General features: G+C 51.7%; 1 protein-coding gene across 2 annotated transcripts in view; it reads right to left on the reverse strand.

Annotated features, from left to right (window-relative positions):
* Positions 1–3,476, reverse strand: part of VPS54 (VPS54 subunit of GARP complex) — a 90,943-nt gene extending 87,467 nt beyond the window's left edge. The window contains exons 1-2 of one of the 2 annotated variants that reach the window (XM_077315567.1): positions 3,342–3,461; positions 1,975–2,099 (exon numbers count right to left, since the gene is read on the reverse strand). The gene's annotated coding sequence lies outside the window, so the exon portion shown is untranslated. Of the gene's footprint in view, positions 1–1,974; positions 2,100–3,341 lie in introns of both variants that reach the window. The other variant, XM_077315558.1, reaches the window with a different exon arrangement.
* Between the last annotated feature and the right edge of the window lie 13,669 nt (positions 3,477–17,145).

The following is a 17,145-nucleotide window of genomic DNA, read 5'->3' on the forward strand; positions in this document are numbered from 1 at the left end:
GAAACATGTTGTGTCTCATTTGTACACCAGAGCTATGTATATTGAGCCATATTGTAAACTGCCCTGAGCAACAAAGGAGGGCGGTATAGAAATGTAATAAATAAATCTGACCCTCGAAAAAGCCATATAGGAACAACCTTTCCATTCATAGGGGAATAATGGCAGCAATCTAGAAGTAACTACTTGTCAGGTACATTTTAATAAGCCATGGACACATTATCAAGGAAGAGCTCATTCCCAAACAATACACAAAAAGGCAAAATGTAACTATTTAAATGTTCCATTTCCCCCCTACTTGATTGCTTTAAGATGTCAAAGGAACAAATGACCCCACAAAATAAATATGAAACTTTTTAGATGCTGAAATGCTCATTTCTGAATAACCAGGTAAGCATCATGAACACATACATAAAGTTGGAGTCCAGTGGTACGCTTAAACAAAGTTTTATTCTGTGTATAAGTCGTTGTGTGCATGCCCACTTCTTCAGACTGACAGGTCACCCACGTGGACCGATATGAATGTTTTAGTATTTCTCATCTTGTATCTAAAACACGGGTGCCATGTATCATAAAGACATCCCGTATCCTAAAATCAATTTTAACATGCAATTAGTTTGGAAAATGTATACAGAGCATCCATACAGGCACTCGTATCTTCCAATTATTACGTTTATTTACATATTACAGAATGCCACTGCCACGGATGGACCCACCTGTCACAAGGGTTTAAGAATGGCTTTTAAATTGCTCTGGCAGTTAGAGAATATCCTCAACACCATTATTGTTATAAGACACATTGGCTAGGCAATCTCAGCCAGTTGATTATTTGCCAGCGGCCAAGCAGAGCAGAAAGCAGCATTAATACTGCAGAAACAATACTGAAAGGCATCAGAAAGAACTTGCCAAACATAGATCCTCCAGAACAGGGGTAGTCAAACTGCGGCCCTCCAGATGTTCATGGACTACAATTCCCATGAGCCCCTGCCAAATTGTAGTCCATGGACATCTGGAGGGCTGCAGTTTGACTACCCCTGCTCTAGAATCACAGAGTTGGAATTCACAACAGCAGCATCATGTAAGAACATTAAAGGCAGGGTTGCCAGTAAAAAGGATTGTAAGAACTGTTTCTCTTCCGCCCAAAGAAAACATAAAAGAGCTAGAAAAGAAAATGGTCCTAGCATGCATTCACATTCAGGGATCCAAGATGTGCCACTGACGCCAAGCATCAAAACCTAAACGATAATTATAATTTTAATTGTATACAAGTTTATATCCCAAACAGAGGGTCAGTACATATTAGGAAACAAAGAGAAGCAAATTAGAGAGGCAGGTTACATTCTACTGGGAGGCAGAAGGGTGGACATTACAGGAAACAAGCCTACTTGGGAGAACTAAACAGAACGGGGGTCACTCAGCTCAATTCCTACATTTTTGGCAGAGGAATTACCAGGAAACTCACCACGTACATCTCGATTTACAATGAGCCTGCATGCCAAATTTTTGACATTTGTGTTTTATCAACCGGTAGACAGAAGTAAGGTATCTCCATATGGGAATGGGAAAATACAAACACAACACCACAGATTCCACCGTCATCCCCCCCACCCCGGAGACTAATCTCTGCCTTTTGGACATGCTGCCTTTCTCGTGAAAAGGGGACAATTTTTTAAAAATGAAAATGAAAGAGAGAGGAATACTACAAGAGTGCTCCTATACAGAAATTGGAAAGATAAATGGTGCAGCTGGCTATTTCCACCTATCAAGAAGGACGACAGATACGTGCAATAAAATCAGAGTCCGGGAGCACCTTTAAGACCCACAAAGATACAGGTACGCGGTTCTTATTGAGGATGGCAGCCACCCATTTTCCCTTGAAATAAAAGACCAGAAAGAAAGAAAAAAAGAGAGGTGTGTTTCTACACAGATGTTTGGGATGAAACGATAGAAGATCACATTAGGTCAGCTTGCACTCACAGCAGGTGGCAAAAAGCGGTCCAGTCCCCATGCAAGAGCCGGTGTGGCAGTCAGGGAGTACGGCTACCACGTGAGGGTCTGGGGTCAAATCCTTAACCATGGCTTCAGAGTGCAGCTGTGCTGGTCTGCAGTTAAAACAGTCCCCTTTGTCAGACACCTGATCTCTCTTACCTCAGACATCTTCCAGGTCTCTAAGGCACTACTGAATTTGAACCTTACTCAGCCATGAAGGTCAGCCAGGGACTGGGGCCAGTCCTTCTCCGTAACCCACCTCACAGGGCTGTTGTGAGAACATAAGAGGAGGCCCGTCTAGTCCAGCATCCTCTCTCACTGTGCAGCCAACCAGTTCCCCTGGACAGCCAACAACAGGGCCTAGATGTCAAGGCCTTCCTCTGATGCTGCCTCCAAGCTCTAGGATGCAGAAGAGGACTGCTTCTGGAGAGGGAGGTTCTCCTCAGTCACCATGCCAAGGAACCCTTGACAGAGTGGTCCCCAAAATAACAAAACAGAGCACCACATGCAGGCACTCTGGAGAGTGGGTTGGGGGAACAGCCCACTAAAAGACACTAAACTCAGAGTCCAGCCAGGCACCTTGAAGACCAGCAAAGATTTATTCCGGGCAGGAGCTTTCGAGGCCAAGCACCCTTCCTCTTTGAACTACCACCAACTACCATAGGCTGAGGAAGAAAAGCTCCTGCCCAGAATAAATCTTTGCTGGTCTTCAAGGTGCCTGGCTGGACTCTGAGTTTATTGTGCTCCTCCAGACCAACACTTGGGACCTAAAAGACACTAAGCACATGATTTGGGGGGGAGGGAGGGGGGGTGTCTCCTTTTCTGTCCACCCATAAAGGTCTCCTGAGTCCCTTCTTGGACGGGAGACGCCTTGACAGGGTCAGGAGGGATCACACGGGACAGCCCGCCGGATGCCCCCAAAGACCCCCAGAAGACTGATTGAGGATGGGTCTTTTGGGGAGGGGGGGCCTTCTGAATACGGGCCGGGAAGCTGGGCGAGGGGGGGGGGAGCTGGAAGAACCTGCGAGGTCCAAATCCGACCTGGGAAGGGTCGCCCTCGAGCCAGCCCCCCTCCATGTCTCCCCATAGCCTACCTCACGGGGCTGTTGTGCAGCGGAGGCGCTGAAGGGAAGCGGCGGGGGGGAGGGCGATGTTTGGGGCTGGGGGGGGGGTCGGGCGGCTCCGTCCAGGGGGTCAAGGGAAGGGAAGGGAAGTGAGGGGGAAGGGGGCGCCCTTCGAGCGGGGCTGCCCAGGCGGAGCCTCCCCCCCCCCCCCGGGAAGCCGGGCCAGCCGCGGCGGGAAAGGGCTGCGCAGAGCCCGGCCCGCTCCCCCCCTCGCCTCCCCCCTCGCCTCACCTGCCCCGCCGGCGGCAGCAGCAGCAGCAGAGGCCCAGGCCCGCCCCGGCCCCCGCGGCCTAGCGCCGGCCCAGGCGCCCGTCGCGCTCCGACACCGTAAACGACGCCGCCGCCACCGCCGCCACCGCCACAGCGCCCGCCCGCCCGGCTCCGTCCCTCCCTCCGTCCGCCCGCCCGTCCAGCCAGACCCGCGCAGGGCAAGCGCCGCCTCCTCCTCCCGACGGCGGGGAGAAGGAGGAGCCGGTGAGGGGAGGGGGGAGGAGGGGGCGGTCCTCCATGGAGCCCCGCCCCCGCCCCGCCCCCGCCGCGGAGGGAGGGAGGGAGGGAGGCGCCTGTTCCAGCGGGCCCGAATTGTGCCCCTCGGCGGGCCGCAGCCGGGAACGGGGCTGAGGGGAGGCGGCCTCCGCCCTTCCGTGGCCTGTCCGGAGAGGAGCAGCGCAAGGGGGGGCGGGGTCATTGGCCCCGGGGGTCGCTGCCTGTGCTGGCCGGCCGGCCTTCAGGTGCCCCTGCCTGCCTCTGCCGCTGCGGACCGACCTGGCGACCCCCGAGTGGCCTTTAGGGAGCGGCGACCACATTCCCCCCTGGGCAGAGCGGGACACCATTGATTACAAAATGGGTCTGTATGGAGCAACGAAATAGTGTTGCCATAGATATATATTTCTACCTGCAGCACAAGTGCAATTTGCCAGGTGCGCCCAGATGCCCCCCCAAAAGTGGCCCAATCTGGCGACCTTAGTGTAGGGCAGCCGGCCCTTCTCAGCCTTGGAGGGACCCTCCCCAGCCCCCACCCACCCCTTTCAAGCAAGGAGGCAGGCAAGAGAATGACTGGATGGATTGGCCCCCCTCCCCGTGCAGCTCAGGAGGTCATCCGTATATAAAAACTCATCATAAAATTTGACACCATGAAGGTTCAGTCCCTGCATCAGTAATAGGAGCAATAGGAACATCACTAGTAAGGAATGAGGGGACTGTCAACTGTAGCCCTGCAGATTGGTCAACAGAGCTCCGCAGGGCCTGCAAAAGGCATTGGGTGGAGACCAGGCATGACCAGCAACCCCTGCAGGACCCCTGCCCCCTCCCTCCTCCCTCCCAGGGATCCATCAGTGCATTCTGCAGTGTTACAATTATCGGTGTTAATAGTATTAATGTTAGGGTTATCTATACATTCTGGATTGTTTCTTGTTTTCTACATCTTATATTTATTTTTATTTATTTATTCAATTTTTAGCTCGCCACTCCCAAAAGTCTCATGGCGGGTTATAAAGTATAAAAACCCCAATAAAATTCCTCTAAAAACAATATAAATTACACAGTACCCAAACAAGAATCCAAGATGCAATGCGGTGGGTCAAAGTAACTAAAAGACCCCCCCCCCTACCTCTGGGGGGGGATATGGGAAAATTGATCTCCAGCCGCCAATAAGATATTATTGAGCCCCCGGGGAGGGTGGTATATAAATTAAATAAATAATAAATGATAAAAAGGATAAGATTTTTAAAAGGAGGGGGGGAGGTCCAGATCTTCCGTAGCGCACCAACCTCAACCATAAACCTGGCAGAAGAACTCTGTCTTAAAGGCCCTGCAGAAAGCTGGCAAATCCTACAGGGCCTGCAGCTCTTTCGGGAGCTCGTTCCACCAGTTAGGGGCCAGGACCAAATAGGCCCTGGCCCTGGTTGAGGCCAGGCACACTTCCCTGACCAATAAATTTGCTTCCACAGAGCGTAGTGCTCTGCAGGGGGCATAGGGCGGAAGGCGGTACCTAAGGTACGTGGGACCCAAACCATGGAGGGCCTTAAAGGTAAATACCAAAACCTTGAACGGGATCCGGGCAGCAGTCGGTAGCCAATGCAGCTGCCTCAGCACAGGCTGGATATGGACCCTCCAAGGTGAACCCGTGAGCCACATTCTGCACCAGCTGCAATTTCCGGATCAAGCCCAAGGGCAGGCCCCGCATAGAGTGTGTTACAGAAATCTATTCTGGAGGTAACTGTCGCATGGATCACTGGGGCTAAGTGTTCAGGAGACAGATAGGGAGCTAGTAGCTGAGCCTGGCAAAGGTGGAAAAAAGCCTGGCTGACTACTTTTTTGACCTGAGCCTCCAAAGTTAGTGAGGCATCCAAGGTCACACCCAAGTTCCTGGCCTGGAATGCGAGGACCAGTTGCATTCCTGCTAGGGTAGGAAGGCGAGCTTCCTGAGCTGGCCCCCTTCCATCCAGCCACAGGACATCTGTCTTGGAGGGGTTGAGTTTCAGGCGACTCTGCTCGAGCCACCCAGCCACGCCTTCCAAACATCTGGCAAATGGTTCTGGGGGAGAGTTTGGGTGGCTGTCCATCAGGAGATACAGCTGGGTGTCATCCACACATTGATGATAACCCAAGCCGTAGCTCCGCACCAGTTGAGCCAGAGGGTGCATAAAGATGTTAAACAACGTGGGCGAAAATATTGAGCACCCCACAAGGGAGCCGAAGTGGGCCCGACAGTTCTTCCCCCACAACTACCCTCTGGGTCCGGTTTAGGAGAAAGCATATCCAGCGCAAGGCTGTGCCCCATATCCCCATCCTGGCGAGGCGGCACACCAGCAGTTCATGGTCAACCACGTCAAACGCGGCCAACAGGTCTAATAGAACCAACACGACCATACCGCCCCAACTGGCGATGGAGGTCATCCATCAGGGTGACCAACACCGTCTCCACCCTGTGGCCAGGATGGAAGCCAGACTGGGTCGAGTGCCGAAGTTTCCTCCAGGAATGCCAGGAGCTGCTCCGCCACGACCCTTTCAACTACCTTCCCCAGAAATGCTAAATGTGAGACTGGTTGGTAGCTGGCCGGGTCCCACGTGATGGTTTCTTAAGGAGAAGACAAACTACCACCCCCTTAAGCAGTTCCAGAAACTCCCCAGATTGTAGGAAGCAGTTGACAATGTCCGTGAACTGCTCTCCTATCCGCAGGCCCCCTCCCTTGAGGAGCCAAGATGGACAGGGATCAAGGGGACAAGTGGTAGCGCTCACCTTCCCCAGCAACCTGTCCATTTTGGTTAAAGAGAGCTACCTGAAGCCATCAAACGTTACCTCCAAAAACAGCCAACAGGCCTCCAGTTCATTTACTGTATCAATTGTTGTGTGAAGGTTGTGGCTGAGCGACAAGACTTTATCTGCAAAATAGCTCGCTAATACCTCACAGCTGAGATCCAATTTCCTAATATTTTGGTGCCCTTCCTCGAGAGCAGTAAGCGACCAAACTACCCTAAATAATTGGGCTGGGCGAGAGCTTGCAGACATGATTTCCGTGGCAAAAAACTCACATTTTGCCACTTTCACCGCCATCTCATATGCCCTCAAAGTGTGCAATAAGATGTTCTTGCAGCCTCGTCACAAGTCTTCTGCCACACACGCTCTAGTCATCTCAGTTCCCTCTTCTTCTCCCAGAGCGCCCCAGTATACCAAGGCGCCTGTTTGAGTCGAGGGCAGAGAGGACATCTAGGAGCAACCATATCTATAGTGGCAGCTAGGAGAGAATGCCAGTCCTCTACCATAGCTGCCAACGAGTTGCCAGGAGGTATCGGGTCCCACAGAGCATTCCAGAATCCAATCGGATCCATAAATCTCAGCTGGCGGACAAACACGTCCATCGCCCAACTGGGGAGGGGGGTGGGATCTTGAGCTGGGCCCGCAGGGTATAGTGGTCTGACCACGGAACGGCCAGAGTCGCATCCAGACCCACCTCTATCTCCACACCAAAGATCGTCGAGGGTGTAGCCGGCCTTATGCGTGGGCTCGGTAACAAACTGCGAAAGCCCCAGTGTCACCATGGCCGACACTAGGTCCGAGCCATGTCCCGAAGGCGGCGCATCTGCGTGAACATTGAAGTCCCCAGGATTAATAGCCTAGTGAACTACAACACCCAGTCAGCCGCCGCCTCCAGTAGTCTCGGCAGGGCATCTGGCGGCGTGTTGGGAGGACGGTATACCAGCCAGATGGCCAAGCTTTCGACCGAGTCCAAACTAATGCCAACATACTCCTCCCCCCAACGTCCTGCACAGGAAGAGCCCTGTAGGAGAAATCCTCCCGGACCAAGATGGCCACCCCCTCATGACTGAGATGGGGCCAGATCTTTTAAGGCGACCGTTTCGCTGTCCCTCACCCAGGTCTCAGTCATGCAAGCAGAGTCGAGGCCTTGTTGTTAATTGACCTTGCGTTGCAGAGGACCAATGTCGGATCCACCCTAACCTCCATCCTTACATGCCTAGGGATGGGACGGAGGTTAGAAGGACAGCGAGTGCAGCCAACTCTAGCACTCCTTGCCCTTCTCTTGTCCAACCTCCTCCCCCCAGCCATATCGTCCCCAGCCTATAATGGCCCTAATCCCGGCCCCTCTGAGAACCCCCCCAGGTGGCACTCCCATGTCCCAGCTTGATCGAAGTATCCATGAGTGAGCGCCTCCAAAACCTAAACTAGAACTGGAACTAATCCCACTAGAACTAATAACTAGAACTAATCCCACCAAGCCGGAAAAATTACGCACCCTAACCCACCCAACCCTAACTACCAGCCAGCGGGACTGACTGCAGGAGAAGAGGGACACAGCATGATCCCGCCCACAGGAGATCTCAGGCCAGCCTCCCCCCACTCTCACCCACCTCCTACACTCCTCCTAGCCCCACTCTCCTCTTATTTCCTAAGACCCTCATCCCCTAAACCCTGCTCTTCTCACATGCTCCCTTCAAGCACCCCACTCCCCCACACCCCAGCCAGACCAGGGCAACAGAGCAGCAACGGCAGCACGAGAACTGGTGGGATTATCCTTCAGGTGGGAGGTCACAGTGGAGTGCTGAGATTCTGTCCGCAAAGTAGCTCACAAATGCCTCACAGCTGATTTCCAGTTGCCTATTGTTTTGGTGCCAGACTATCCTAAACATGAGATTCTATAAGATGTTCTCAATGCTTCTCGACTCTCCACCACAACCTTCCACCAGCTTTTGATACAGAAAAGGAACTAGACTCCCTTTGGCCACCTCTGAAGGATACACTAGACCAGGGGTAGTCAACCTGTGGTCTTCCAGATGTCCATGGACTACAATTCCCAGGAGCCCCTGCCAGCATTTGCTGGCAGGTGCTCCTGGGAATTGTAGTCCATGGACATCTGGAGGACCACAGGCTGACTACCCCTGCACCAGACAATTCTTAGTCTGAGGAAGAGTGCTTGTACTCGAAAGCTCACGCCTTGAATAAACCTTTGGTGGTCTTGAAGGTGCCTGACTGGACTCTGATTTTGTTTTGTTGTGCTGCTTCAGACTAACATGGCTACTCATTTGAATCCATCTTTATGGGTCTTCCTACTGCCTCCACAGTGAGGCTAATAGAAATTGAGACCTTAGAGCCTGTGGGCACTACTGGAATTCGGAAAGAGTGGTGGGCACAACTACAAAATGGCTGCAACAGGAGGAAGAGACATCCACACATAGGAAGCCCAAGTTCAGGGGAGAATTAATTGGGAAAGAGGAAGGAGAGAAAACAAAAGCCACACTGCTGGCGGCAGTTGCTGCTGAACTGATGCTAATTTAATCTGCACAATCGGCTATGCTGGGAAAGAGCCCCCTGTGGTCCCACCCATTTTCTCAAATCATTTGGGTACCAAGTTCGGGACCCTGGCTGAGCATCTCCCATTTGCACTTGATTGGCCAGTAGCTGCTCCTACCCCAATCTCTAGCAACTCCTTGGGTTTTGCATATCCTTCAGAGTTGCATCCACTTACAAAATGTTCACCGTCCTCTGCAATTAACTTTTGAAATTACTGTAAATTAAAAAGTGTGTTGAGACATACACAGAAACGCTCTTCCCTTGTCCTTAGCCTCCAGGCCATCTGCATATAAACTGGCCGGATATATACTCTCGGCTGAAACCCCCCCCCACACACACACACACCAATTGTGAAATCTTGGCTACTGTTATATGTTGTTGCCAAATGTGCCATGGCTGCCTACATGGCTGTTCTGTTCTCACTGACCATCTGCTGTGCCACAAACAAACTTCTTGATTAGGCAGATGGCATGAGATAAACTCATCAAAACCCAATCTGTAAGAACTTAAGTCAGTTGTGTGGCTCGGAGGCAAAATGTTGGCTCCCCAAAACTGGGCAGCTGGTATCCATGTGCCTCCCTTAGACTAAAGTGTCCCACTTGCGTATCCCAAGGAACAGAACTTAAGTTGATGCGGGACTTTAAAAAAAAAGTTAGACCTCTAAGTTCAGGGGTTCACATCCTTTTTGATCCTATGAGCACCTTTGGACTTTTGAGAACAGGTTGTGATCACTCCTCCAAAACAGAATGAAGATGTTATCTGCTCAGTCATGTCCGACCCTCGGCGATTCTATAGGGAAGGCTTTGCCATGCACCCCTGTCTCTGACTGCTTCTTTCAGTTGGTTCATGGTCATCCCTGTATCGGCTTTGAATCATAGAATCACAGAGTTGGGAGGGACCTCCTGGGTCATCTAGCCCAACCCCCGCACAGTGCAGGAATTCACAACCCTATCGCTCATCCACTGTAACCTGCCACCCCCTCGAACCTTTAGCTACGACTTTCTCAATGCCAGAGCAAAAGTTGAGTCGTGTGGCCCTTTTAAGAGCTACAAGGTTTTATTCTGGGCATCAGCCTTCATGTACATGCATGCTTCTTCAGACACCAAAGCTTCGTTGGTGCTTCAAGTTGCCACTGGACTGTCCTGTGTCCTGTGGCTTCAGGGGTAGTCAAACTGCGGCCAAACTGCGAGTGCTGGCAGAAGCTCATTGGAACTGTAGTCCATGGACATCTGGAGGGCCGCAGTTTGACTCCCCCTGCTTCAGACCAACAGGGCTACCCACCCAAATCTTTCTCAGTAACCACAACTAACTGCTGAGTGGTTTCAGCCGGCTTCTAATAGAGATTTTGTGGGTTTTCAAAGGTAATGTGATCCCAAAGGAAGCCGATGAAAACACTGCATATGGTTTGGTTATTTATTAGCAGTGCAATCCTCTGCAAGATAGCATGGGATCTTCTAGCAGTGGTGATGGTGGAAAGTACTATCAAGCTAAACAGTTTTCAAGGCAAGTGGAATTCAGCAGTAGGTTTCTTTCAGGGTCTCCCTTCCAAGCACTAATCAGGATCAACCCAGGTTACCTTCTGAGAGTTTCCACGACTGGGTTACCACAATTGGAATAGCTGCCCTTAAAGCAGCGGTTCTCAACCTGGGGATCACGACCCCTGGGGGGGGTCAATCAACCCTTTTTCCAGGGGTCACCAAGGCCACTGCTGCACCGCCACCACCAGTGGGTGGGAGCTGGGAGGCAAGCCCCAGCCTAGACATCATGGGTGGGGAGCTGCCTCCATGGGGAGGCAGGGAGGAGGGCCTGGGAGAGAGGGGGGCCCACAATGCGAGGCCTCACTGCTGTCTACCTGCCCACATGTGGCCCATGTCCACCTGCAAACCTTGTGCTCGGGTGGTGCAGGCAGGAAGAGGAAAAGCCAGGCCTTGCCCGCACCACCTTTAAGCCTCCCACTTTGGTGGCTGTGGGTGGGCGGCGGGAACACCCAGACCTTCAGGATTCCCACTCAGGTAGCTGCACCGGCAGGTAGGAGGGGCACCACTGGGCAGAAGGGGAGAACAGCCAAAGCGTTGCCTATTTCACCTTCCAGCCTATGTCTTCCTTCCTTCCTAATTTAATTTAATAAAGATAAGTGTAAAGTTCTGCATCTGGGTCAGAAAAATGAAAAGCATGCCTACTGGATGGGGGATACGCTTCTAGGTAACACTGTGTGTGAACGAGACCTTGGGGTACTTGTGGATTGTAAACTAAACATGAGCAGGCAGTGTGATGCAGCGGTAAAAAAGGCAAATGCCATTTTGGGCTGTATCAACAGGGGCATCACATCAAAATCACAAGATGTCATAGTCCCATTGTATACGGCACTGGTCAGACCACACCTGGAGTACTGTGTGCAGTTCTGGAGGCCTCACTTCAAGAAGGACATCGATAAAACTGAAAGGGTACAGAGGAGAGCGACGAAGATGATCTGGGGCCAAGGGACCAAGCCCTATGAAGATAGGTTGAGGGACTTGGGAATGTTCAGCCTGGAGAAAAGGAGGTTGAGAGGGGACATGATAGCCCTCTTTAAGTATTTGAAAGGTTGTCACGTGGAGGAGGGCAGGATGCTGTTTCCGTTGGCTGCAGAGGAGAGGACACACAGTAATGGGTTTAAACTTCAAGTACAACGATATAGGCTAGATATCAGGAAAAAAATTTCACAGTCAGAGTAGTTCAGCAGTGGAATAGGCTGCCTAAGGAGGTGGTGAGCTCCCCCTCACTGGTAGTCTTCAAGCAAAGGTTGGATACACACTTTTCTTAGGTGCTTTAGGATGCTCTGGGCTAATCCTGCATTGAGCAGGGGGTTGGACTAGATGGCCTGTATGGCCCCTTCCAACTCTATGATTCCTTCCTCCCTCCCTCCCTGCCTCCCTCCCTCCCTCCCTTGACCCCCTTTGGGTCATGGCGGTGGAGGTGGTAGCCTTGGCGACCGAAAGGGGATCGTGGCCTTAGGAAGGTTGAGAACCACTGCACTAGCAGTTTCTGTCATAACATCATGCATACCACTGCTTGGAAGGACATGGCATCAGTTACTGTCCCTCCTTTCTTCTTTTTTGTCCTTGAAACACTCTTCTTAAAGGCTCTTTGTTTCTGTGAGACGACAAAATATTACCATTTGCAGTCTTCAAGTACTACAGCAGGTGGCAGTCAAACCCCATATTTCAAAACACATGTAAGAGACATCTTCCTTGTAACTTTTATTTCAGCCTGTCTCAACTTTTTTTACCATTGAGAAACCCCTGAAACATTCTTCAGGCTTTGAGAAACCCCAGAAGTAGTGGGATTGTGCAGACGAGGGTTGGGAAGCAGAGCTTTTCTGAGGATCTTTGAGTATTCAGAAAAGCAAACTCTTAGGGTTGTGCGCTTTGGAAAGAACATCAGGATCATAAAAGACAAGATAGGAGACAAGCTGCCCCCATCTCCTACACAGGGGTGAATACTCTACAAAACCTGGATACATAAACATCTTTAAACTGCCCGTGGCGCCACGGGCGCCGCAGACTAAATAAAGCAGTAAGGGCTGGTGGGGAGGAGTTGGGGCGGGCTCTGTCCGGGATTAAAACTCGGAGGAGCGAATCAGGAGCCGCAAGGGCAAAGTGTCCTATTGGACACTTGGCCCGTCTCCCGAATGCCGCGCCTCCAACTCTGCAGTCCTCCCGAGCGGCCATCCTGCCCGGATGGCCGCCAGGGAGGAGGCTTGCCCCACGCCACTGGAGTCGGGGAAAACTGCTTCCCCACCCAGCGACTGCCCTTCCCCTCCGATGCGGCGACGAACGACTCCGATGACGACGACCGTGCCCATCCCCACCCTTCCCACCCCCACCCCAAATGTCTGTTGCCGCCCGTGAGCACCCGCCACCTTCCCACCCCCCCACTTCCCACTCGACGCTTCGCCACCTCTCGACGCCCTTACCCATCGCTGCCGTGTCCACATCCGATCTCGTGGACCCGCTTCCCGGCTGGCACACGTACAGACAACCTTCACCGCTGCGGCCAGGCCCGCCGCTCCACGACCCCACCAACGACAGACGCACCGCCACCCACGCGCTCCGCCACCAACACCCTTCCGCCTCCTCGCCAGACGGCCCCAAAATAGCCGTTGCAACAAAGGGCCTGCCGACGACGACGCCACCGCACAGTGCTGCCTTCCCCAGCCGCTCCTTGCTGCTCCCATGCCTGATCCTCGCCTTCTTCTCGCCGCCACTGCCGCCGCCACAACAGCCCTGCCGCGCACGCTCCACGACGCCAGCTCCAAGTCCTGCCTTCCCCAGCCTCGCCTCGCTGCTCCCACAACTAATCCTCGCCTTCTCCCCGCCGAAGCTGCCCTTCACCGCGCCCAGCCACCGGTGAGTTGCCCCAAGCACGGGGTACCCCAAGAGCTACACCCCCCCAACTATGCCCACCTGCCCAGCCACCCACCACCACTCACTCACGGACCTAGCGCCCGCTGCATTTGTCCCACAGCGGGCTTAATTTCTAGTCCTAAACTATGCCCACCCATAGTCCCTCCCCTTCTCACCAGGCATATCATTGGCCATTAGGAGGGGCAGGTCAACATGACCATATATTGTTTTATCACCCAGTAAATCATTGTGGGTCAGTGATATACTCTTAGCCTAACCTACCTCACTGGGTTGTTGTGAGGATTAAATTGATTAAAGAATTATGTACATCAGCCATCCCCAACTTTTTTACCATTGAGAACCCCATGAAATTTAGGTTTCAAGAAACTCCAGAAGTGGTGCAATTGTGTAGAATCTGATTAGGAAGCAGAGCAGTGTACATGCCCATCCAAGGCCCCTCTCCTTCCCATCCCCTGTAGGCCTATCATTGGCTTTATTGGGAGTGGGGGTCAACATCAATGTTTAATCCTTATCCATGGTTCCTCTATATATTTGTGAAACAGCCTGGGGGGTGGAACGTGTCCGGCTGACCAAGTTGGAATAGGGCCAATCAGGGTGCACCCAGTGTTGCTGGCTGCACCCTGATTGGCCCTGCCTCTGCAGCTCCAGCCCTCCATCCCTGGACTCTAGCCTCTTTGCTCTCAGATGCGCCTCAGTGCCTGGACCCTGCAGCAGGTAAGGCCCTGGGCAAAGGGTCGTGGTGGAGGGCCTGCTAACGAGGGCCTCTTGGCCTGCTAGGGTGGGCCTGCTAATGAGGGCCTCCCGGCCTGATAGGGTGGGCCTGCTAACCTCCCAGTCTGCTAAGCAGGGCCTGCTATCAAGGATCTCCCAGCCTACTGACTGCCAGCTAAGGACCTCTGTCCTGGGCCTGCTAATGAGCTGGCTAGCCCCCCCCCCACTTGATCCAGCTGCAAGCTGTTGCCCAAAGCTACCTTAAGCTGCCTAGCTCGGGGCCAGGGGAAGGGACCCTTTCAAGGTCCGTTCTTAGGAACGGGCTTTGAAGCTAGTGTTTGTATATTACGTTTCTATATATGCACTGGTCACAGGAACTTGGGAGTGACATTTAATGCCTCCCTTTCCATTGAGGTCACGAAGCCCACAGCATTTTTCCATCTGCGCCAAGCACCCTACTAGCATCCTACCTGTCCTCTGACCACCTGGCCACAGTGATCCATGCAACGGTCACTTCCAAATAGACTACTGTAAGTCACCCTATATGGGCCTGCCCTTGGTTTCGACCTGGAAACTGCAGCTGGTACAAAATGTGTCTGCAAGGGTCCACACTATGAGAAAATATCCAAGCAGCAGGACCTTGTCATCATGGGTGACTTCAATTTCCCAGATGTGTGCTGGGAAACAACTCTGCGAAGCGTCCTCAGTCATGCAACTTTCTGACCTGTCTGGCTGACAATTTTATTTATCAGATGTTAGATGAGCCCACAAGAGGTTCAGCCATACTGGACTTAATACTGACCAACAGGCAAGAGTTGGTGGATGAGGTGAAGGAGGTGGGGACCCTAGGGGGAAGTGACCATGTCCTCATAGAATTCCTTTTGAGATGGGGAGGCAAGGAAGCTTGTAGCCAGACGCGGATGTTGGATTTTCGTAGGGCAAACTTTAATAAACTCAGAGATATGATGAGTGTCATACCATGGACGAGAATGCTGGAAGGGAAGGGAGCATGTGAAGGGTGGGCGCTACTCAAACAAGAGCTATTGCATGCTCAATCAATGACTATCCCAGAAAGACAAAAACACTGCAGGAGCTCTAAGAAGCCTATTTGGATGAACAGGGAACTTCAAGAGGAACTAAGAAAGAAAAGGGAGATGTTCAGGAAATGGAGGGAAGGACAGAGCTCTAAAGAAGAGTACCTACAGGTTACTAGGCACTGTAGATCAATCATCAGAAAGGCCAGAGCTGAGAGTGAGCTAATATTGGCCAGGGAAGCCCACTGTAACAAGGAAAAATGTTTCAGTTATGTGAGGAGCAAACGTAAAGTAAAGGAGGCAATAGGCCCACTGTTGGGTGCAGATGGACAAACTCTAACGGAGGATGCAGAGAAAGCAGAAAGGCCTATTTTACATCTGTTTTTTCCCACAGGTCAAAGGGTTTAGGCACATCTAGAGATGGCAGTAGCCAAAGGATAGTGTCTGGGTGGCAGGTTGACATGGATAGAGAGGTTGTCGAGAGGCATTAAGCTGCACTGGATGAGTTCAAATCCCCTGGGCCAGATGAAATGCACCCGAGAGTGCTCAAAGAACTTTCCGGAGAACTTGCACAGCCCTTGTCCAGTCCCAGAGGACTGGAAGAGAGCAAATGTTTTTCCGATCTTCAAGAAAGGGAGAAAGGATGACCCAGGAAACTACAGACCAGTGAGTCTGACCTCTGTTGTGGGGAAGATAATGGAGCAGATATTAAAGGGAGCGATCTGCAAGCATCTGGGGGACAATTTGGTGATCCAAGGAAGTCAGCATGGATGTGTCTCCAACATGTCCTGTCAGACCAACCTGGTTTCCTCTTTTGACCAAGTAACAGGTTTGCTGGATCGTGAAAATTCGGTTGATGTCATTTACTTGGATTTTAGTAAAGCTTTTGACAAGGTTCCCCATGATGTTCTGATGGATATGTTGAAGGACTGCAATCTGGATTTTCAGATAGTTAGGTGGATAGGGAATTGGTTAGAGAACCGCACTCAAAGAGTCAATGGTGTTTCATCAGACTGGAGAGAGGTGAGTAGCGGGGTACCTCAGGGCTCGGTGCTTGGCCCGGTACTTTTTAACATATTTATTAATGATCTAGATTAGCGATCAACAACCTGTGGGCCCCGGACCACAAGTGGTCCTTCGACTAATTGGAGGTGGGCCCCGAAGGATGCCTTCTCCCCCCCTGGCCCTTTACTTCACCCCCCCTGGCCCTTTACAACACACTTTGAGTGTCATTGTCTCCCATCACTCCCAGATGGGACTATCTCGTTGCAGAGAAACAAGCTCAGGGTTCCCATTGATTTGTCATTGTCATGAGTTAAAATTTCCATGAAAATAAAATGTTCCTTATGTTCATTGTTGTGGCGTGTCTGTATCTTATTTTGAAACTCAACATCAAGAAAACGAAGATCATGGCATCCGGTCCTCTCAATTCCTGGCAAACAGATGGGGAAGAAATGGAGATAGTGACAGATTTCATTTTCCTGGGCTCCAAGATCACTGCAGATGGGGCCTGCAGCAAAGAAATTATAAGACGCTTGCTCCTGGGGAGGAAAGCTATGGCAAATCTAGACAGCATCCTAAAAAGCAGAGACAACCCCCCCCCCCACCGGGCCTCAGTAAAAGGCGTTCAGTGGTCCCCGGTGATAAAAAGGTTGGGGACCACTGATCTAGATGAGGGGGTGGAGGGACTATTCATCAAGTTTGCAGATGACACCAAATTGGGAGGACTGGCAAATACTCCGGAAGATAGAGACAGAGTTCAACGAGATCTGAACACAATGGAAAAATGGGCAAATGGGAACAAAATGCAATTTAATAAAGGTAAGTGTAAAGTTCTGCATCTGGGTCAGAAAAATGAAAAGCATGCCTACTGGATGGGGGATACACTTCTAGGTAACACTGTGTGTGATCAAGACCTTGGGGTACTTGTGGATTGTAAACTAAACATGAGCAGGCAGTGTGATGCAGCGGTAAAAAAGGCAAATGCCATTTTGGGCTGTATCAACAGGGGCATCACATCAAAATCACAAGATGTCATAGTCCCATTGTATACGGGGTTGGACTAGATGGCCTGT

This window comes from Paroedura picta, chromosome 1, assembly GCF_049243985.1.
Source record: "Paroedura picta isolate Pp20150507F chromosome 1, Ppicta_v3.0, whole genome shotgun sequence".
Lineage (NCBI taxonomy): Eukaryota > Metazoa > Chordata > Lepidosauria > Squamata > Gekkonidae > Paroedura > Paroedura picta.